Consider the following 24,527-nt stretch of genomic DNA (forward strand, 5'->3'; position numbering starts at 1 on the left):
GTGTAGTAATGAATAGAGCTCTTCTGCATATGTGTATACAAGCTGTGACAGGTAACCTCACCTGGCCACTATGCCACCCACTTTTTTGTTTGGATTGTGATGGTCAGCGTATTTTCAAGTGTTTAAGAAAATGTTTTACATGCTGATTTTCCATCTGTACATATTATTTGTAATATGTACTAATATATGAAAAAACATATAAGTGTTTTCTTAAGGTGTTGTACCCACTTTTTGTTGGGTTCTTCATTTTTTTATTGTTAAACTTTAAGTCATTATCATGGGTCTTTTTGCAAATATCTCCTCCCAGTTTGCCTGGTCTTCCCAGTCTCTTTCTTTTGTTTTTCATAAGTCAATATTTTAAAATTTTTAATGAGGTCCAGTTCACTTCTTTTACAGATACTGTCTTGAATATTATATATAAAATATCATTGCCATAATCAAGGTCAAAGGAGTTTTCCCCATGTTTTTCTGCAGGACTTCCTTAGACTTACTTTTACCTTTTGGCCATAAATCACTTTGTGATAATTTTTGTGGAAGATAAAATAGCTAGATAAATTTTGTCATGTGCATGCCCAGTCATTTTACCACCTTTTCTTTCCTTTCCTTTTCTTTTCTTTTCTTTTCTCTTCTTTTCCATTTTAAAGATAAAAGAATGAAAACGTATTAACAAACACACATACATTTAGAAAATAACACAAAAACAGTATAAGCAATACAAAATTTCAGACAAGGTGAAAGGAAGTTAACAGTGGTTGTTGTATTACATATTGAGATCTTCAAATTGGATACTCAGATAAACAAATATAGACATGTAAGATTGACCATATATTTAAACATTAACTGTTCCTTTTTTTTTTTTTTTTTTTTTTTTGGTTTTTCTCCGGTACCGGGAACCGAACTCACGACCTTGCACTTGCCAAGCAGGCGCTTTGCCGCTGAGATAAATCCCCAGCCCTAACTTTTCCTTTCAATAGAACAATAAAAGTCAGTAGTAAAACTCTGTTAACTATACTGTATACATATATACATATTTTCCCTCTTCTTTCTTTTCTCTTTTCCCTCATCTCAGTTGTTCTTTCCTTTTAAGCAGTTTCCTTTCATCTTTGCCTCATCATCAAAAATCAGTTGATGATTTTTGCTTTGCTCTTTGGGAACTTTTCTTCTGATTCATTGAATAACTGTGTATAGTTTCCTTTATACCCCAGTGCCTTGATTACAACAGCTCTAGAGATGGGTAGGATAATTCCACTCTTGACTTTGTTTTTACTCAATATTATGATGGCTATTCTAGGGTTTTTGATTTGCCATATAAATGTGAGAATTACTTTGTCAATATATGCAAAATATATCACTAGTATTTTGATGAAGATTATTTCAAGTTAGGAAGAAATGGAATCTTGAAAATATTGATCCAAATGTGGCCTGTCTTGGCTAATCTCACTTATGAATATGAGGAGAATGTGTGAAACCATTGTTGTTTCATGAAGTAGTTCATCGATGCCAGTTATACCCACTGGATTCGTGGTCCTATTACATTTAATTACGCTCGTATGGACTTTTGTATCAGTCAGGATTTACTAGAGAAACAGATATAACACAAGATAGACAAATGTGCAAGAAATTACAACTGGCTTACAATGGTCAGCCCCAGAGGTAGATGAGGAAGCATGCAGAGGGTGTCTGCATGCTGGAGATTGAAGTGCCCAGCCCCAGGCCTGGAGCTCATTGCAGTGTCCCTGCAAGTCCTTATCAGGAGGCTGATGGGTCTGCAACAGAATACTGAAGAATCTCCAAAGAAGGCTAAAGAGTTTACACCGGAAGGTTGAAGAGTCCCAGGCAGAAGCCAAACGGTCTGCACCAGAAGCCAGGAGATGACCAAGCTGAAGGCAAAGACTGGAGCTCCTCCAAAGAACCACCATCCAGTCCTTTCTCAATTCCCTTTATTGACACTTTGTTTTTTTTTTTTTTTTTTGGTTTTTCTCCGTACCAGGAACCGAACTCACGACCTTGCGCTTTCCAGGCAGGTGCTTTGCCGCTGAGCTAAATCCCCAGCCCCTCAATTCCCTTTATTTATGCAGCCTAGAGGGAGTGTGGGGGGGTCCTCTACACCCACACCCTTTGCATGCCTTCCTCTTGCACAGGCTCAGGATGAACACCAAATAAGGACCCTGGCTCCCTGCTGAGTGACTCAGCAGTTCTGCATCTTGGGGTGAAAAGGACATGCCCTTCCCCTTCTGGGAGGTTGCTCTGTTGTGTCTGTTTGAGAAGTTTAGAAGTTTAATTAGTTATATGACTCAGCAGGGAGCCAGGGTCCTTATTTGGTGTTCATCCTGAGCCTGGAGATTATGTGAGAGCTACAGGCCCCTTAGGTGGGGGTAGCCTGTTTACAAAGTAAGGCAGGGAAAGAAGCTGCTTGCCGCCATTCCTCCTTTTTTGCTCTTGCTGCTTTGCCATTCCGCTGCCATTTACCCCCTTTGCTCTTGTTGTTTTGCTACCTTCTGCCTCGGAGCCAGCCAAGTATGGACTGAAACCTCCACAAACTGTAAGCTAAATAAATCTTTCCTTCCTTCATTTTGGGCATTGGGTATTTTGTCTCAGCAACGAGAGAAAAGTAACCAAGACAGCTTCTTTCTAAAAAAGTTTCTTTAACCACTTCTTGTGAAGCAGATATATAGGTAATAAATTCATGATGTATTTGTTTGTCTTTCATTTTTGAAGCAAAATTGGGTAGAGTACAGGATTGCAGATTGGTGACATCTTTTCCTCCCAAAACTTTACATATTTTATTCCATTGATTTCCTAGGAGAAGTCACATATATTTTTGTATTTGCTTTTCTGTAGATCAGATTTTTCCCTTTCCCTGGCTTTCTCAAGAGGTTTTATTTTATTTTATTTTATTTATTTATTTATTTATTTTTTGTTTTTGGTTTTGCTTTGACTTTTAGAAGTTTGACTATGATGTCTGTTAGTATAGATTTTGGGGGAGTTTGTTTGTGTGCTTTGGGCATTTTTGCTGCTTGGTGTTGCTGCAGTTCTTAAAATCACGGTTTTGTATGTGAGGAGATTTTCACTGATCATTCCCTTAAATATCGCTTTGTTTTTGTCTTTTTTCTCTTATACTCAGGGTAGTCTTAACACTTAGTGTAGTTGCCCCCCCAAGTCTTGAATATTCTATTCTGTTTTTTACCCAAAGTTTTTAAATACTGCTTTACACTTTGTAAGTCCTTATGTACACGTTCTCTGGTGTAGAGATTGTTTCTTATCCAGTATCTACTATATTCATAAGCCATCACAATACCTTATTTCTATTACAGAGAATTTTTAAAAATCTCTTCTAATGCATTTCAGTTTTTTTCTTAGAATTGTCCTGTGTTGTTTTACATTGTCCATCTATCATTGTATATTGTATACATTTACCATTATGGATGTCAAAACATTATATATACATACATATATATATATATATACATATACAAAATCAGAATTATTCTCATGCTTGTTCATTCCCTGCAAACTTTTATCTTTTTGTATTTTCCATTGTATGACTGTTGAAGTGTGTGCATGATATACAAGTGAAAGTAACTGCTATAAATAGATCTCTTTGAAGTGGTATGAAGCCATTGGGAGCACAGGGACATATTACATGTTTTTATCATTAAAACTTCATCTGTGAGTGAACCTCTGCCCATTTACTGATTATAAACTCCTCTAGTACTTCTTTGAATCTCTCTTTTCCTTAAATATGGCAGAAGCTACAACAAACGAAACCTTGACAGATCAGAACTTTTGGTCATTATCATTTTGCATGTACATATTTTATCTAATTCCTTCATTTTTCTACTTCAGCATAGCAAACACTGAGGAAAAAGAAAAGGCCAATTCTAAGACCCTAGAAGGAGATATAATAAGATAGATATAAGAACGAGCAAACTGAAAGAAGCATAAAGCAGCTTTAAAATTTCTAATGTGTAATTTTAAGGGTAGAATAGGTGCAGTGGAAAAGAATAAAGTGGTATTTGTACAGAATATACATAGATTAATAATATTTCTCTGGAAAGATATTACCAAACCTCCATTAGTATTTGTGTCATAGTCTTCTTTTAGTTCCATAGCAAAAGACCACAGTGTGACCTAATAAAAATGTATTTTCTCACAATTTTCAAAGCTGGAAGACTGAGGTCAGGGTGACAGCAGGGTCAGGCTCTGGGGAAAGCAGTCTTTCTGGCTGGTAGAGGACAACTTTCTTGAGGAACTTTCCTATCCTCACATGGTCTTCCTAGGTGTGTGGACATGGGCAGAGAAACAGAGATGTGTCTTTCCCTTTGGATAAGGTCACAAATACTATTAGGTTAGGGCCCCATCCTTATGACCTCCTTTAACCATTATTGCCTCCTGAAAGCCCTTCCTCCAAATACAGTCATGCCAACTCCATCGTATCAGCTAGACAGGGTAAGCATCAATCCAAAGACCCTTGTTCGAGGGTAAGAATTTGCACGATCAGGAGATCAAGAAGGGAGAGAGCTACTTCTCACTTTCTACTTCTTTGTGACTTCTTTGTTTCCGTAGAATTAAGTATAAAAAATTAAGAGGATCATTGCTATATGCAATAATATAAATATTAGGTATATCCATCATTATTTTACTAAATATTCCAGGATACAATCAATTCAGTAACAATTCTACCTACATGAAATACAGTTATCCAACCTTCATTAGATTTTTAAAAATCAAGGAAGTAAAACTTATGTTCTCAGGAAAAAATGATCTTTATTAGATTTCTTTAAACTCAACAGGTAAATATCAAAATTAATTCAACACATGTGGTGTATCTGTAGTAAGACCAATATTTTACTTGAGGAAAAGATTGTTGTGAAATAAAAGTTCCTTATACTCAAAGGAAAAGAACTATAAACACTAATGTTATGATCAATGAAGTTGCTTAAAATATGGCTGAGCTAGCATTTACTAAACAAAGCTCATTAAGCCTGTAACTGAACTAAACAGAGGTCAATGGAGTTTATAGAGATTAAATTATATCATGGTTTATAATAATCAACGTAAAATAGCGTTGTAGAGACAATTTTTATAGAAACTGAAAACATAATTCTAAATTTCAAAAGGGGACTTTACAGCATTTGTCGATAGCATTGTTTGAACTCTGCCTTCTGATCCTGCTTCTCCTGACCTTGTGATGCTATCCGGACTTATTATGTTAGTCAGCTTTATGTTCTACTATGAAATATTTTGTAAATAGAACAGGGTTTCTTCGTGGCTCTAGAAGTTCCACCCAAGATTTGGTGCCCCCATGGCTTGGGGTTCCTGGGAAGTGTGGCAGATGGTGCAGTAGGGGAGCACAAGGCACAGCAGACTGCTCATGTCACCAGCCATGAATCACAGGGACCATGATGGTGGCTGCCACACCCCTCTCAAGTGCGTACTTCCAAGAACCTCTTGCTAGGGTCCCCCTTAAAACTTCTTCTCTGTGCAACCTGGGCATCTGAGACTGGAGGATGCCAAGTTGAGCCCAGCCTGGGTAATGTAATGACTAAATGAGAACCTGTGTCAAAAGTATAAACAAATATATATACATGTATATAAACACAAGATAACTAACATAATTGTACTACTAATTTCTTTTAGTCTATTGAAAAGACTGGTCTGTGCTTGTACTGGTTGATTAATTTTGCATGCCTCCATTTTGCAGTCTGAGCAACTACTTTGAAGACAACAATGTGCAATATATTGACCACTGTAAATTTCTTTTTTAAAAAAAGCGGGGATGAGGGATGTAGATCAGTGTGAAAGGCATGGATTCAATCTCTGATACCACTGAAAAATACAAACCCAGGATATGTGGGGACATTCAATAATCAAATCCGTGCAGTCAGAGTTCTGCACAAAACAAACACCCAGAGAGACACAGTTCATCCAAGATGGTATTACAGGTAATTGGACCCAAATTTAACCTCGATTTCATTGTAGAAAATAGAGCTACTATTTTATATGGAAAGAGTTAAGGCCGTAACCATAAATTTATAGTACTAAATAATTCAACCTAAGACTTTAAGTGTCATGTCATTCCTACACAGAGATATGAAGATCATTTTTATCCCAAAGAAAGCCTGAACTTCTGATAATATACTAAGACTTTAAGTGTCATGTCATTCCTACACAGAGATATGAAGATCATTTTTATCCCAAAGAAAGCCTGAACTTCTAATAATATACTAAGACTTTAAGTGTCATGTCATTCCTACACAGAGATATGAAGATCATTTTTATCCCAAAGAAAGCCTAAACTTCTGATAATATACTAATACTGTATTTTAAATTATAAGCGTTAAATGTCATCTAATGAATTTTGTAGTTAAATATAATTTGACATATTTTAATCTATTCAAGTACAATGAGTAATTCTGGTACTTTAAAAAAGTGAAATTCTCATAATAGATCTCTATTAACATAGGAATTAATTTATATTATCAATGGCTTCATCAAGAGGATTGTAAATTGATGTGGGACTTCACTGCAACTTCACTGTGGGTCTAATCAGTGATTTTTCACTTACCTATTGGCTTCACCTACTCGTTCTCATACTAAACACAGGATGCAGTGAGACCGTATTACATTACTGCTACATTAGCACTGTGAGTGGGGTGCACCTCTCCGGAAGAGGATGCACTCAGCGTGCACAGAGCCATGCCATTCATCTCTAACAGGGGTAAGAAGCACGTCTGATTACAACTGGTTTGAGAAGAATTTAAAATGTATATGATTAATCAAGTAATACAGAGGAAGACAAAAAAGGTAAACCTATGGTATATTACATAGAAAATATTTTACAAGCTACTTGAAATTTGTGCCTTAAAATCAAATTGAAATCAGGTTTTCTTATACAACTGACAACACAAACATGTGTCTGTATACATATTACATTATATATTATAAAGTTTATATATATTCCAGAATTATTCTTAGTAAACATCTAAAATGCTGAAACATAATAATTGCTAACTTGTAGAGCTTGGTGTGCTATCAAATCAGGGAATCATAGACTTTTCTGTACAACTATTTCTCAATTTTTTTAAATTAATTTGTGCCAACAGCATTCCTCACAGAATTGGATTGTCTTTGTTACTTGTCTCTTGCTGCTGGGACAAAATACCCACTACCCAGAATTAAGGAAGGGAAGGTTTATTTAGCTCACAGTTTGTGGATATTTCAGTCCATGATCAGCTGGCTCCAAGGCAGAATCACATATGGCAAAGGGTAACAGTTCATGGCAGTGGAAAACAGCAAAAGTAGGAAGAGCAAAAAGGAAGGAGCATGTGGGGAGAGCAAACTTCTTCCCCTCCCTTATATTGTATGCAAACTACCCACCCTGGGGCAGGTGTAGCGCTCACACCCATAATACTAGCATTGGACCATGGATCAATCATAAACTGTAGACGCCCACCCCATGACTGCATAAGGCTTTAGTGGGACATCCAGACACAAACCATACCATAGATACAACAATCCTAAATTTCATATAGAACCAGAAAAGGGGGCTGGGGATTTAGCTTAGTGGCACAGCCCCTGCCCAGCAAGCGCAAAGTCATGAGTTTGATCCCCAGTACTGGGGGAAAAAAAAAAAAAATAGAACCAGAAAAGATCCAAAATAGCAAAATCAACCCTGGGGATCAAGAGCAAAGAAAGAGGCATCACAATCCCAGATTTCAACAAGTTATATTATAAAGTGATGGTGTTAAAAATAGCATGGCATTGATACTAAAATAGACATTGGGATCAGTGGAACAGACTAGAAACAAGCCAGGTACATACAGCCATCTAAACTTTGACAAAAGAGACCAAAAACCCACAGGAGGAAAGACAGCATCTTTAACAAATGGTGCTGGAAAATCCAGCTATCCACATGCAGAAGATGGAATCTAGACCCATATTTTTCACCATAGATCAAAAATCTAAATGCTAAAATAGAAACCATTTGCTAGAAGATAAAACAGGTACAACTTTTAAAGACATAAGTGTGGGCAAGCATTTTCTTAACAGAAACCTAATTGCATAAGAAAGAACATCAAGAGTCAGTAAATGGAATCAGATCAAATTACAAAGCTTCTGCACAGCAAATGAAACAACACACAGAGTGAAAAGACAACTGCAGAATGGGAAAATATTTCTGTCAGCTATGAAGACTTTTCAGAAGAAGAGGTACAAATGGCTAATAAACACATGAAAAAAAATGTTCAGCATCTCTGGCAATTAAGAGAAATGGAAATTAAAAACAACACTGAGATTGAATGGCAATCATAAAGAAACCAAATAACAACAAATGCCAATGAAGCTGCAGAGACAATATCAACTAGTACAACCACTTCAACAATCAGTATGAAGGCTTCTAAAGCTAGAAACTCCATTCAGTGCAGTTATTCCTCCAATAGCTATCACTCCCAAAGAGATAAATACATATTACAGAAATACATGCATACCCAATGTTTAAAGCAATACAACTCACATCTATATCTTGGAAGTGGCCATCAACACATGAATGAATAAAGAAAATTTGGTCTGAATACACAATCAAATATTATGCTGCCATAAAGAAGGATAAAACTGTCTTTTTTATAGGAAAATTGATGGACTTTGAGGCCATTATGTTCAGTGAAATACATCAGACACACAAGCTTGAGTATGTCATGAGTTCTCTTGTATGAGAAAGACAGGCTATAAATGAGCTATATAGTGAAATAAAAGATAACAGAAACCGTGGAGCTGACTCTTTGCAAATGTTAAGGAGACCAAGAAATGAAGGGATGGACTAGAGAGGGAAGGGGAGGGGATGAAACACATAATTAAAATGTTTTAGGCTGTGTGTGGTGGTCCACACCTGTAATCCAAGCACTCAGGAGGCTGAGGCAGGAGGATCGTTGTGAGGTTGAGACCAGTCTGGGCTACAAAATGAGCTCAAGGCCAGCCTGAACTTCATAGGGAGACCCTGTCTCAAAAAACACCAAAAAAAAAAAAATGTTTTATTTACATATACCAACTCCCCACAATGAATGCAATTATTACATACTGCAAAGGTCTGTTAATAAAATTTTACAAAAAATAGTGTCAAAATTTTATGTGTATTAAATGGCTCACAGGAAATAAATCTACAAACTTATAAATTATTACATTCTGTCATGTTCAATATTTACCAAACAGGACTCATTTAAAAGATTATTATTAATTTCTACACATCTGACAATATTCAAATGTTATGTTTAAATGAAGGAACAAAAGAATCGCTTTAGTGGGTTGCTGACTGAGGGAATGTAGGACTTGCTTCCACAGTCCTCAATTGAGAATATATGTTTTATTAGATAAACAATTTTTAAAACAGAAATTAATAATGTACATTAAAATATTTATACAATAAGCAAAGAAATACTTCATGTGAAGAGTGAGAAGTGAGATAAAAAGTGATGTAGAATAGAATTAATACACTGCAATTCAGTACTGATACCTCCATGACGGTTGTTAATGTACACACTGAGACAGAAATATTACAAAATCATTGTATAATGGGAGGTCGGTTTGTTTTTGTCTTTTTGAGGCAGGGTCTCACTATGCAGTTCAGGCTGGCCTTGAGCTCACTGCTTAACTGAGGCTGGCCTCGAACTGCCTCAGTCTCCTGAGTGCTGGGATTACAAGTGTGTGCCAACACGCCCAGCACGAGCGGCCAATTTTAAACATCTTTTCAGAATATTAAAATTGTCTCATATATGAGACTACATTCACATGGTTGTATATTTCCACCATAAATGATTGTTACCTAGAAAAAACTTTACTGAAGAGAAATTTTAACAAAACTAAACAACGAGTGAGCCTATTTTTTCCAAGAGCTAAAATCAAAGCTTATTTTTATTTGGTACTTCATTTTTAGAAGGAAAATGCTCAGAAATTTAATAACGACTTCATATGAAATTTCATTTACTAAAATATTCTTCTAAAAGCAAAATCAATACTTAATAGAATTCAGGGTGATTATTCTATTTTGGGGAGTTGTGTTCCTCCGCGACCCTTTAGGATGGTGTATATTCGGAAAGGATGCGAGTGGGAGCGTTTGGTGGCCTGCAAGTTCTCCCGCCTACTTTAATTAAAATAGCTTCTTTTCTAACTGTATACAAACATTTTTTTAGGACTTTTGTGACAAAACAGAAGGATTTATAGGATAACAAAGAGAAAGGTAGAATATGCCAAATTAATTTAATGATATGCCCTTCTGTGACATTCATCTAGTCCAAATTTAAAAGAAAAACTGAAAATAATTTGAAGTATAAATCATGGTGATATGTAATTTCATAATGATAACAGAACCATATGACATGCCAGTGATCAGGTCTCTCTACCTTAAGCAAGGTAACCACAACAGAATTTAGAGTATTCTTTAAAGCAGAACCCACCAGTGTGTAGTTACTTTCCCAATTCTCCATTATGTGCAGAAGTGATTTGTCAGAGTCATTGTTCATTTGAGTAGCCAAATATTTTTATGAGAATAATTAAAGTAAAACAGTTGAAAAAAGAAATGCATAAAGAGTTGTGTTTATTCTTCCTCAGCTGGATAATAATCTTAATTTTAAAAAAGAAAGTGAAGGGAGTATAATTATGACAGGAAAACCTTACTCATTAGTGGGAATAAAGACAATTTTAAAGTAAAAGTTAAACCAGTTCACATATTGAGTAGCAATATATACCTCCATGTCAAAACTATATATTTTCTTTTTTTTTTTTTTGGTTTTTCTCCGGTACCGGGAACCGAACTCACGACCTTGCGCTTGCCAGGCAGGCGCTTTTGCCGCTGAGCTAAATCCCCAGCCCCAAAACTATATATTTTCAAGCACTATTATTTCTAGTACAGGCAGTCCTTTTCAAGCAAAATATATTTTTTCCACTATTTCCATATTCATGTTTTTACTTTGATGTTGTCTAAGCCACTTGATTTATTATTGATTCACAATACTCAATACCCATAATTCAAATGAGAGTAAAACAGAATTTGTTAAAACTAAGATTTGCTACCTGTTCACACTACTCAGCAGTACAAGATACCATGTGTCACATGGTTACAATCAGCTGTCTATTTTAGAAACGGTTCTTGGGCTAAATTCACCTCAACGGATTATTCCTGAAGAGTTCTAATGCGATAGTTCTCAAAGGTCACATAAAATCTCTTTCCATTGAGACATTACAGTATTTGTACCTGAAAATCAACAAGAACAATGTGAAGACCAGCTGTAAATCTTCATTCAAAGATAAATTGAGAACAATGTCTTAAATGGTATATATTATAAAGCTACATTTACATTTTAGTTTGTGTCAGATATAATTCATTATATCAGAAGCCTTGTAAATGAAGAAATCTGGATAAAAGTCTCAAGGTTTAAAATAGCTTTCATTAGCAAAGACAGTGGAATGATGACTTAATTATTATTATCTTCAGTTTGAAGCATAAATCATTCAGGGATTGGTGCCCAACTGCTGCTGTACTTTTCTCTGGAGACAAGATTGAGAAAACTATTACAAATCGCTACTAAAAAGATGTTTAGGAAACCAGCATTGTGACAATGATTAAAATCTGAAATCTCTGATCCAGAAGGGAATTAAAGGTATAAAATTAGATAATGGGATTTCTTGCACTGTACTGCATGCTATCTATTGAATAAATGACCTTGTCATATTTTTGTTTTATTTTCTTTTCCTGTATGCCACAATCCTCCACTTCATTTAACATTTCCACTGACTTTTTTGTATTACAAACCATTACTGTTATTGTGGAAAATAAAGTAAAATCAAAAACTCTAACATGAGTGAAATCCCTTCATCCTCCATGAGAACGGTGTGTGCCTGTCCTGTGGGAAGGGTTTCCCACAGAGCCCAGAGCATGGACAGGAAGGAAAGGCAACTTCATCTCTCCCAGGTGGGAACAAATTGGCATCAAGCACACTTACCTGTGTCTTCTCTAGCTTGAGTTCTTTTAAACTACTTTGAAACCTTTATCCTGTCTCTTTTGGGCCTGGGCATTCAAAACATACACATATTAAACACATGATTTTCTTTTATGTACTAGACACATGTACTGATAAAAGTAAACAAAAAATATCTAATAGTAGGAAAATAATAAGGTTCCTTTTATCAAAGGCAAATCATTCATATTTCTGGCAAAGTAAAACATCACTTTAAGAAAACTTTTAGAAAGCTACATTAGCATATTTGTATCAAAGTAAATGAAACAGGATTGATGATATTTATACTGCAGGATTCCACAACACTTCAAGAGTCTACAGATGCCATGCAAATGTATACAAGAATGATCCATTCAATAGTGGTTACATTAATAGGGAATATATATTAGGCTTTCTTTTTTAAAGTAAAGTATGTATGATCTTGGTGGCAAAAAAAAAAAAAAAAGTTTGTATTTTGTCTCCTGAATTAAATTTTCAACCGTGTGGGCCTGTTACGTGAAAGTCTGAATTCTATTCAAATTCCACTGTCAGCTTCTTCACTTCCTCCTGAGTTCTCTTTCCCCTCTCCCACACTACTTCAATTTGTAATAACCTGCTAGTAACAGCCAAGTGGAGTGATCTCTTCTTCTTGCTCAAGCTCTTTGATTTTCCAGCAGAATTTGTGCACACCAACTATTTCCACATGGAAACTGTGCTCCTCTGATCCCAAGTACTTCATGAAGTTTCCTTAGGAAACTATGTTCTATTTTGAGTCTCTTTGGGTAGAAGTAGCTAATTCTTGACTTGAATTCAGTTTGCGCTTTACTTAGTTTATGTATATATTTATGCTTATTTATTTGTACAAGTGTTTGTACACAGTATTGGTTTGTGTATGTATGTATAGATATATTTGTTTGTACACAGTGTGTGCATACAATATGTATATTTCATGTATAGGTATGGAATATATTCACATATTTATGTTTGCGTCTATACATTTCAATTCCTTTACAGAGTTACTATTCCCTTAAGAATTAGGGATATATCTTTGTCATCCTTATGAAAGTTTATATTTCTTATCTATTTGTTTATCTATTTGCTATCTGCTTATCTATTTGTTTATTTCTTAAATCAGCAAAGTTGTACCTGTATTACAGCAGAATATCCCAATAAAAATATGTTACAGAAATTAGTAATATGTACAGGGTACTGCTTGCTTACCAACTGTAATCACCAAATTTGATGTTCAAAGAAATTATTGGTGAAACTTTTAGACAGGATGTCAACCTGGATTTATCTCATCAGTATATCTGCATGTCTCCCTGAGTCTGGCTCGCTCTCTCTTCTCTCTGTCTCTGTCTCTGTCTCTCTGTTTCTCTCTCTCTCCCTCTCTTTCTCCATCTCTCCCTCTCTCCTCATCTTTCTTCTGTATTCTATCCTTTGTTTCCTTCTTACTGTTTGGATTTGTGAATGATTTTCTAACCATAACACCTTCCCAACTGTATATACCATGATATAATAATTATCTGAGAAGTGAACTTATTAATTATCAAGCCTTATTTATAAGTCTCCTAAAATTTCTCTCAGGTCATATTAAATAGAGAACATTTTAGAATTGCACTATTTATGGGGTTTTGTTTACCTCCCATTCACAAGGGAAATTTACACTGCTGGAGATTGTTTTCCTTATTAAGGAATAATTTTCTTATTTACGAGTCCACTATTGTTCAGACGCCTTGTTTTGTAGCTGTAAATCTGTGTGTCAGTTTCAATCATTAATATATTTTTTGAAAATTTCTATTTGAGTTGAACACAGTAAGCAAGTTCTAACTCCTGACTGGGGAATAAGCGTGTACTTATTTAGTGACAAAACACCCACCATGAAACATTTGGATATGAATGCGAATGATCCCCCGTCTACAGGAGCTGACAGCTTTTCTTATGTGATAACACCCTTCTTTGTCACGACTCTTCAGGCAGCATTTCTGTGTCATAAGGAATCTGCATATGAGTTCCAGTTCCATGGCTGCCACCTCCTCCTATGCCTCTGTCTCTTTCCTCTGACCCATGTGTCATCCATTGCTTGGAAGACTGAATCTAACAGATTTTCTCACTCCTGCTTTGAAAGTGTCTAAGCCAAGGAAAGATGAAACTCATGAATAATCCAACCAACACCCTATAATCTGTGAGTTTACTCTGCTGCCATCTGATTACATGTTTCTATACTATTAGTCATGCTTTTATCATCATTTGCAAATCTTTTTAAATTAACAGTTGCAATACTGTTGAGAGAGTATTATATGCCAGTATCAGCGTCCTCCTTCAATGCAAGTACTGAAATATGGAGTTGAAGCATTAACCTCAAACAAGGTTATTTTACTCTTAAATATTTTTGTTCAGACAGCTCATTAATGTGTTCCATTCAAATGCCTTAATGTAGACTTATGAATTAAGCATTTGCCTGTGTGTTTTGTTTGTTTGTTTATTTGAGACAGGGTCTGGTTGTGTAGTTCAGGCTGGCCTTACTATATAGAGCAGGCTAGCCTCGGACTGGAGATCCTTCTGCCTCATCCTCTCAAGTGCTGGGATTATAGACATGCACCATAGCATCATGCTGGCCAAATTTGGCTGGTGTCTACAAAAAATTATGCCACTTTTGTTCTCAAGCATATGTGGATTTATTGCTTATTATTATATTCTGGAATTTATCATTATTCTTCAATGCTTAGAAAAGTAAAACATACTGTGTATACACTATACTTTATAACTTTAAATTCAGTCTTACAGTATGAGCCATAATTTTTCTAATATTTCAAATCCCAGAAAATCACTTTTTAATAAGAAAACATTTTCCCATTACTTCAACACCTCAATATTCTAATTTACTAATGTGTGATAATAGCCTGTTTTTAACTTCAGCTTAGTGTTTATTAATTTGTGTTGCTTATGAATTCAATTATGCCTAAAATCATCAAATACATCCTGTTAGAACACTTTAACATCATATGCCTAAAATCAAAATATAGCAAGATGAATTGTAAGTATGTTGGAATTTTTAAAGCATAGAACAAAGGAAGGGTTATTACACCATACTAGAAATGTTGATGTTAATTAAAGTTCTATCTGTTCCTCACATTTCCACTCTGATGTTATGTGGGATTGTAGCAATTATTTTGACCAAAGGGCTGTAAGCAAACAAGATGAGTGTCAATACCAAGCAAAAGAAAACCAGTGATAAAATAAAAACTTCTAGCTATTTCTTCTATTACAGCATTAACCAAGGAAGCAGTGTGCTGTAAACGGGAGACCCTCTATCAACCTGAAGTGGAATCCATCTTCTACTGCCAAGAATACAAACATGCCAGGGAAAAATCCTTTATTGTGTTTTTATCCAAGCAATTTAATCTGCCCTGCTATTCAAAATGACAAATCATGGAGCACCTTCTTTCTCCCCTCAGTCTTGTCAGGTGCTATCTTAATTTGTACAACTACAAATCCCACAATATTTTTACTTTCTCAGGCTGGTTAAATATATTTTCTAAATCTAAATTAGCTGTCATTTTCTGTTCACCTCCTCAATGGTCGCCATTGTCCAAACTATCGTAATTTCTCATGGTTTGCTGTACTAATGAACTTGCGAGTCTTTGTATATATTTCTGCCTAGCTCCAATATAATTTTAAGAATGAAAATTTGATGTTTATATAGATTTTATTTACAACATTACATATTTTCCTGTTAAAATGTTTTTTCTGTGAAATATTCAATGTTTTCCTATTTCCATCATAACAACACCAACGTGTAATGTAGACCCTACACATTCACTTGTCTTTACCTTTATCTGCGACCTCATCTTCCTTAAATTTCTCATTTCTCACTTTACACCAACCATAACCTATTCTTACTATTATTCCTTGAGGAACCCGGATGTTTCCTCCTAAATTGATTTCATTGATTGATTACCCAAAACTCTGAGCCTTAGATTTCTCTGAATCCATAAGCAGGGCCAAAACAATGTGTATCCAACTTTTCTTTTATTCTAAAAATGAGTTGTTATTTCTCATCTTTATTTTTGAGCAGCACCAGGAGAAACAATATGACTTGGTGCTTCTAAAACTTATTTTCATTGAATTGAAGAACAAGTACGAAAGCAATGTCAACATTACCCTTTTAGGAGTATGTCACAGTGCTCCCCTAAGAGCCATGCTTTCACACCCTTGCTACCTGTCCCTTCCCAGAATTTCCTACAGGTAGAATTCACTGGTCTCATCAGAAGATCCTAATTACTGTTTGTTCATCTTTGTGTGTGTGCTTCCCTTGATGCAATGTCTTTCCATGAGGGGAAATCACACTGGAATAAGCGCTTTCTCCAAGGACTTCACTTGGCCCTTAGATTTGTGGCAGAGTCGTAACCACTTCTATGCCTATAGCTAAAATAATGTAAACCACCCAATACTTCGAGATCTCTCGCTCCCTCTCCCGCTCCCCTTCTCCCTCTCCCTCTTAGTTTCATTGCTCCTTAATCTAAATCACTGACTCATTTCTCTGGACCTGCAAATAATGTAAAAATTCACCCGAGTTTACTAATGTAACCTCATGGATTATTCACTCCAACAAATGCAAAGCACATTCAGTATCATTTTTCTAGGATAAACTTTTCCCTGAATTTCTTTTTGCCTGGCTGTGTACACATTCTTCAGATCTAAGCTGAAATAATCCTTTTGTGTTGGACCATTTTTCTGCCTCCTATCTAGTTTAGGACCAGCACTTACATGTCTTCACTTTATAGTCTAGACTCTTTGGATTCTTAATATGGTTGAAAATATGAGCATGTGAACATTTTGCAGGTAATTCTGATCTTCACCATTGAGTCAGGAGGTACAGATACGTAACCATTCTGTCACCTAATTACAAAGTATCACCCGTCACAAGTGAACACCCTGCTCTCTGCTGAGTCATACTAAGTGCCTAAAAGCATTGCATAAATTATTTTGAAAATGGTATACTAAAGATAATACTGAGCATTACTCTACTAATTTTCATAATCATCTTAATATTAGCTAATATTGCTCAAATTAACATTTTTATAACATATGAAATATATATTTTAATAATTTATGAGATTTTTCATGCTATATTTTTTTATAACAAAGATTTAATAATCTCATAATGTTGGTCTTTTTGTGGGACATACACCTCCATTTTATAGTTTTCATCATTCGGAATGGACTTCAAAACTATTCTAAAAGTGACACTCTTACCTAACTTACAAAAGTCATTTTTAATAATTCTAATAACATTCAAGGACTCAAGTGAAGGGTACTGAATTTAAGTTGTTAATATTGGCTTTTTTTAAGTTGGAAATTGCGAAATCATGCATAATATATAGCTGAATTTTATGTATTTATAATTATTTATGAATTATCTATTGAAAGTATATGAGAAATATATAAATTTTCTTCAAACTAAGAATTTTGATTTTTAATATTTCACAGTCTGACTTTTTTATAAGAAACTGGATATTGTAATATTATGTTTTATTTTTATTTATTTATTTTTATTTTAAAGAGAAAATAATAAAATAACAACAATGAAGACAAAAACAAAGAAATGATACAGAATTTCAAAACAAGATGATAGGAATTAATAATGGTTGTTATATTACATATTATTGTCTTCAACAAAGTTGATCCAGATTACCAGATGTAAGAATGCAAGATTGATTAAACCATTAAAGATGATGGGGATTTAGCTCAGCGGCACAGCGCCTGCCTGGCAAGCAGGCGATTCCTGGTACCAGACAAAAACAAAACAAAACTAAACTAAACTAAACAAAACCATTAAAGATAAACACAAGTAATAAAGTACTGTATTTTAAAGTTCCTTCATTTCATGCTTATTATATGCCAGAAATCCTGGGTGAAAATAATAAAAATAAAAATTAAAAGCAGCATTTATCATTAGCAGGCATGGGACAAGTGACTGCAATTTTATTTCATGTAAACTCACAACTGCTCAGTGAGATATGTACTACCATCTTCTTTAGAATAGGAGGAAACTATAGTTGCAACTAGTTCAACAGTCAACAGGGGGTAAACTCCAATGTCTGCAGCCTTTCCGTAATGCACCACTAATTTACTGCATTAAACACAAAACTGAAGTACATGTATCCTTAAAATTTATCTGTGGGGACAGAGGAAATAAACTAAGATAGAGTAAATGCTGATTTTACTACACCTAACTCCTCATTCTCTTTGAACCCTGGGATATGACTATAGTTAAAATTAGTGCAATCTAAGAACCCAGTTTTAATTCTGCTTCTTCTTTTCAGGAAACCCAGAGGTAAAAATCCACAGTGAAAAGAATAATAGAATAATTTATAAAGCAACATTTTTCTTAAGTGTGGTACAGAAGAGCATGAGTTGTTACATCAGACTTCAGAGAATCTTTTCTTTCTGTCCTTGATTTCTGATATGTAACCATCAAATTTCTATGCTATTAAGGAATCTCCAGGTAAAATGTCTAGAAATAAATAATATGTACCCTTTTAAATTTAGCTTTTAGTTTTTATTTGAGTTTCATACTTATCTATTTCTAATGCATAACATAAACTGAAGAATTTTATTAATTATTACCGATATTAAGAAAATGGACTATTGCTCATTGGGGAAAGTGGGTCATCGAGACATGAACAGACACTGAGGAACCTTAATCTCAGATGATAGATTTAAGGAAGGCAATTTGAAAAGGCTACACGCTGTGTGATTTCAACTGAATGACATTCTGAAAAAGAGAAAACTGTTACAGTGACAGAAAATCTAAATCCAGAGTTTGAATGTAGGAAAATTTCCTATAGAAAATTCTATACATTTCTCAAGACATCATTAATTCTCTCTACAGACATGGGAAAATGGTGTATTTTCATACACTTATTATCGTTTGTCCTTCTCTTTAAGAAGTGTTTCTTTCAGGTTTTGCAATTATATTTTATGATTATGAAGAATACTTTACATTAAAATTAATGACCACTCAGAATGTACCAGGGAAAATTCCATGATTGTTGATAATATTGAGTCTTTACAGCACTGGTGTTATCCTCATTTGGTAAATGAAGAACTTAATGGATAGGAAAAGTTAAATAACTTGTCTAAGTCCTTCCCAGTTGTTAAACTGCTGTCATAGTACAACACCAGTGCACTAGTGTCTTGGTTACTTTTCTCTCATTGCTGAGACAAGATACCTGATGCCCAAAATTAAGGAAGGAAAGGTTTATTTAGCTCATAGTGTGTGGAAGTTTCAATCTATACTTGGCTGGCTTCAAGGCAGAGAGGCACATGGCAGAAGGCAACAGTTCATGGTGGCAGAAAACAGCAAAGCAACAAGACCGAAAGAGAGGAAAGGTGGGAAGCAGCCTCTTTCCCTCTCTTACATTACATGCAAACTCTCTGCCCCAGGGCAGGTGTAGCACTCACATCCATAATTCCAGTCCTGGACCATGAATCCATCATAAACTCCAGAAGTGCACCCCATGACTGCATGAGGCTCTGGGGGGTCATCCAGACACAAACTCTAACAACTAGGTGTACACTGCTTGAGAAACGATAACAAAGAGTTAAGAGCCATTTAGTACTTTTCTGACAAGGTTTCTGACAGGGGTAAGATAATTGTTAACTATTATTGTCTTTATCTTTATTATTTTGTCATTTATCATGTGATGGACACATGCTCAACATTGTGCTAAGAACTTTATACCACTATATGGTCATATGCACTTTATTTTGTCCTGACATCATTTTATTTTCACAACAATATTGTGAGATTGGAAAATATATTTCCCTAAGGAACATGTTAAATCACAAAAATAATAAGCAGATAAACTTTAAAGAACATCCACACTTAGGATTATGGCCCATTCCATGTTCATTTTGTACTGTGTAAAGAATTTAATATGATATATGTTATGATTAAAATGTACAGTGAAAGGGAAAAGTTTAAAAAAATAACAGACAAAGACACACTCCTGTTAATCCCCTCAAAATACTCCCCTTATGTTGGAACCACTTGTCCCATCATTCTTGCCACATTCTGCAGCAGTTCTGCAAGTTCTCTTCCGTGGGTGGCAAGGCAGACTTGCAAAAATATTAATGTGTGTCCTCATGTACCTTCTTCACCATATCTGGCATCATGTTACTTCTGGCTCTTTCTGTAAATCAAACTGACCATGAAAAGTAAGTGTTTTGAATCAGCTCAAGAAATCAAGGCAGCCATGACAGCACAATTAAAGACACTCATGGGAGAGAACTTCCAGATCTGGTCTAGAAAGTGGCCAGATCAAAGGAATACACATCTTACGAGTGGGTAGTGATATTTTATGAGGGATTAGTGTAATATATTAAAAAAGTAAACTACCACTGTATTTTCTGGTCACACTTTCTATTTCTTAGAACTATAGTCACTTACTATTTATGAAGCTAAATTAAACTTGTATATCTATATTTTTAATTTTATAATGTCACTATATTTTCTTACAGATACTTGTTTTTTCTTTGTTTGTTTGTTCCTCATTTAACCTCCCTTGGTTTGATGTTCTGAAAACAAATATAAGTTTACTAATATAACTGTTTATGTGCTGAGGAAAATGTGAAAAAGAAAATTGTCAATTTAGAAAAAAATATGTAGCTTTCTCTTCACCTCATATGAAAGGATTATATGCATTGTAAGCAGCTTCTAAGTTAGCCTGACACAGACTCTGCCTCTGTCTCTGGCTTTTGAGCCCTCCTTCCCCCTTGGGCCTGGGCTGGATTGAGATACCCAAGTTTATTGGTGGAGTATCAGATACAGTGAGAACTGGTCATAAAAAGACTGCATTCCACTCTCAGAGTCTCGGTCTTGCCATCTGTGTGGATAACTTCTGCTCAGGGAAGTGACCAGGTTGAAAGCAGTGTGCTGAAGTGAGAGGCCCTGGGGAGAAACCGACGTCTTTCACCACAACTGATAAAACATGAGGTCTGTCTACATCCATATAATTGGGTTTGCAAGAGGATCGAAGCCTGCCATAATTCAGTGCAACTACTGAATTTGGGAATGAATTATCCTTCAGTTAATCCATGAGATGACTGTAGCCAATGGGTTAACTCCAGCCCATGAGGAAACTTGAGCCAGAGGAACATAACTAAACTACCCCAAAAACTCTGAATAATAAAAGACCCTTATATAACTGATAAATTATATTTTTGCTATGGCATAATACATAAGAACATTTTTGGAGTTTTAACATAAAATTCAAGTAGATGGGAATTTATACCCCAGAATCAAGGAAGAGCTGAGTCTGTTTTAATGAATATTGGGAAAAATAACTGATTTTTTGTGTAACTCTTCCATACACCCCACTAACAAAAATGTGACCAATGTTAAATTAAAATGAGAAGCAGACATTATAAATTGCGGGTTTGGATTTTCAGTGATGTTTCTTTTCCAAGGCCAACTCTTCATAGTGTATTCTGAAATTATTTTAGAAGATTTTTTAAAAAGATACTTGATAATTCTGAAGAATGCTAAATATGACAGCTGTCTTTTAAGAATACAAAATGTACATCAATTTCTCCTTTTTTATTTGTAAAACTAGAAACAGGCATTAAAATTGTTTCATAATTAAAAATTGATACAGATGAAAGAGCATTGTTAACTATCCACTATTTCGTAAGATGATAGGATTTTTATTTCAGTAGTTCTAATAGGACACAGTCATTAATTAGGGAAATGATGGTCTTTCAAGAATATCATTAAAATGATGAGTGTCTGCTTGGAGCAAGGGGGCAGCTAGAGAACTGAAGTGGCTGAAAACTGATGCAGAGTCACAAAGGATGCATATTTCAAAACGGAATCACATACGTGAGCATTTTGTCAGAAAACGACATACCTCAAACTGGTAGTTTCCTGATAAGCTATAAATAGGTATAGTATTTTGAAAAATTCATTCACGCTCAGATAAGTTTGATTAAGAAATGCTTGCTAGACAGGCTTGACAATTATAGAGCTCCCTTAAGTTTTAAGTAGCAAAATTCATCCCTAAGAGGAGATAAATAAACAGCATTTCCCTCCTTTATTTAAGTATTGGGAATGTATCATGAAAGCTAAACCATTACTCTAGCCCAGAGTAATGTACCATGGATCAATAAATTGGGAACACTCTTGAGTATCAAAATTTAGAAAGTTCTTAAATAACTGACGGAGGGTAAAAGTCACCTTTAGCTATTTCCAGGATATCTGCAGCAATCAACCCAGTATCAGACAGCTCAAGCTTTTACCAGCCTATCACTCAGGAATAGATGACTAGACACCCACCCATGTTAGTTACAAAGTATCAGCTTCATAAATATATTAATTTCAATTCTAGTCTTGCTTCATAGGAAAGCTGTTTTCATAAAAGCTATTTTGCTATAAATATAATTAAGAGGACTGTGCATGATGCTGTTAAAATAATCTATATACCTTTTGACTATTTTGATATTTCAAAAATTTCCTTAGTAAAAAGACACTATTTGAAACTCCGAAGCAAGTAAAAGTGAAGTGTTTAACATGCTTGATGTTCAACCAAATAGTTTATCCAAATAATGGAGAAAATCTGAATGATTTTTTAACACCAAAGTGCCATAAAATATTTTAAGGTGTGATCCGATCAAATACATACATTTTATTCATGTTTGAATAGTGTTGTTTGATTTTATTATGTATTATATAATTATATCAATGTTAAAATATGGTATGAGAGGACTTCCAGCTTATGTTTAGGATGTAGCAAAATGGAAAGATCAACATTCTTACTGAAATAAACCTTAAAAATGGAATAATCTGCAAAATCCTGCCTTTAGTTGAACCCATGAGAAATCTTGAGGTCATAGGTCCACTGTCACATAAAAATCAAGGGAAATACAGCTGCTTCCAGAGAACTATGAGGCATAGGCTCTGCTTTCACTATATTGGATTGTCAGAAATATTTTGTTGATCCATAATAATTGCATACATAAAACGGGAATAAAGTTACCAGTGGATGAGAAAAATATGTTAGGGTTCTACTGAACAGTCAGATGAATATAGCAAGTCTTGATATACTTCATATCCCAAACTATCTAGAAGAGAGATTTTGAATGCTCTTAGATGAAGAAAAGATAAAACAAATGAAGAGTTAGGCAGGTTAACTACCTTAGTTTGATTATTATTTAGGGCATATATGTGTCAAGTCCAAACATATTTTAAATATTATCTTAGTTATTTCTCAGAGCTCCTTTCAATGATTGTAGTTTCCATCCCATACTGAAGTAAAGAACAGGATTCTTAGTTCATTCCTAATGGGATGAACATCTGTAGTTGCAGAAATAGTGGTATTTTAGGACATAGTGCTTTAAGCCAAGACACTTAGTTTAAATTTCGCCAAGCACATTTGCTAACTCTGTGGCCTTGTGTAAACTGTTTATCTTTTGTGCCTTATTTTCCCATAATTACAAAAGGAGCTCATAATAGTGTCATGATGTAGTTCTAAAGGGTCCCCCAAATCTTCATGTGTTCATCGATCGGACAATTGAAGGGTGACTGGATAATGGGAATAGCGTGGTTGACTAGCTGTTTGAAATCAGGGTCTGATCAAACCAGGATGGTCACTGCGATAGAGCCTGGAATGGGCAATGTTCCTACTGCTTTCTCTGGGAACACTCTACTTCCTGTCTGCCACACCCTGAGCAGCCATTCCTCCCCGGGCCCCTGCTGCCCTGCCTTGGAGCCAGGAGACCATGGGCTGAGTCCGATACAAACTGTCAACCAAAATAAGTATCTCTTTCTTTAATTTGAGGCTGTTGAGTGTTTTTTTTCCCCTAGTAAAGAGGGAAGTCACTCAGACTCATAGTATGGGTATTAGCTTAATATATATCTTCCGAGAACTCCACTTGGAAACACATTAACCAAGAGGCTGAAGGTCTCCCTGTGTTGATTTTTTTTATATTTGAGTTTATGCAGCCCTTTCTCTCTGTGTGCTGTATTCTTCATCCTGCCTGCCCTCAGTAGTCAGGCCAAACCTATTACACTAACTGCTTGTTTCACTGACTTGTAGTTTGTTGCCATCCTTTGCTAATTCCATCTATAAATATAGTCATCCAAACACTCCTTTTTATAGCAGACTTTAAAAAAGCATCTCATTTTGCCACTCAGATCTCAGAATTATATACATTTATATTTTCTATTAAATTGTAAGCTCTTCAGAGATGGAGGCAGGGGATAGGTTAGGTAGAGACAGGACATGAAAAAGAATTAACATATGTTAGGCACACATACCAACTCCCTATGAGGATTTTGATAACTGTGTAGTGCACACATGTGGCAGTAGACACAGTTAAAAATTAAATAAATAAATTTGTAAGGTCTCATTCATTCTTTCCCAGTAAAAATAGGTTGTCTATTCATGCAAAAAGTATAATCCTGTAAGTTCAGTGTTTGCTGGTGAAAATGCTTAGTCTCTCAAATGTACTTGCTTTTCTTCTGCTTGCCTCCTT

The sequence above is a fragment of the Chinchilla lanigera genome, unplaced genomic scaffold, assembly GCF_000276665.1.
Source record: "Chinchilla lanigera isolate Chin_1 unplaced genomic scaffold, ChiLan1.0 scaffold00087, whole genome shotgun sequence".
Taxonomy (NCBI): domain Eukaryota; kingdom Metazoa; phylum Chordata; class Mammalia; order Rodentia; family Chinchillidae; genus Chinchilla; species Chinchilla lanigera.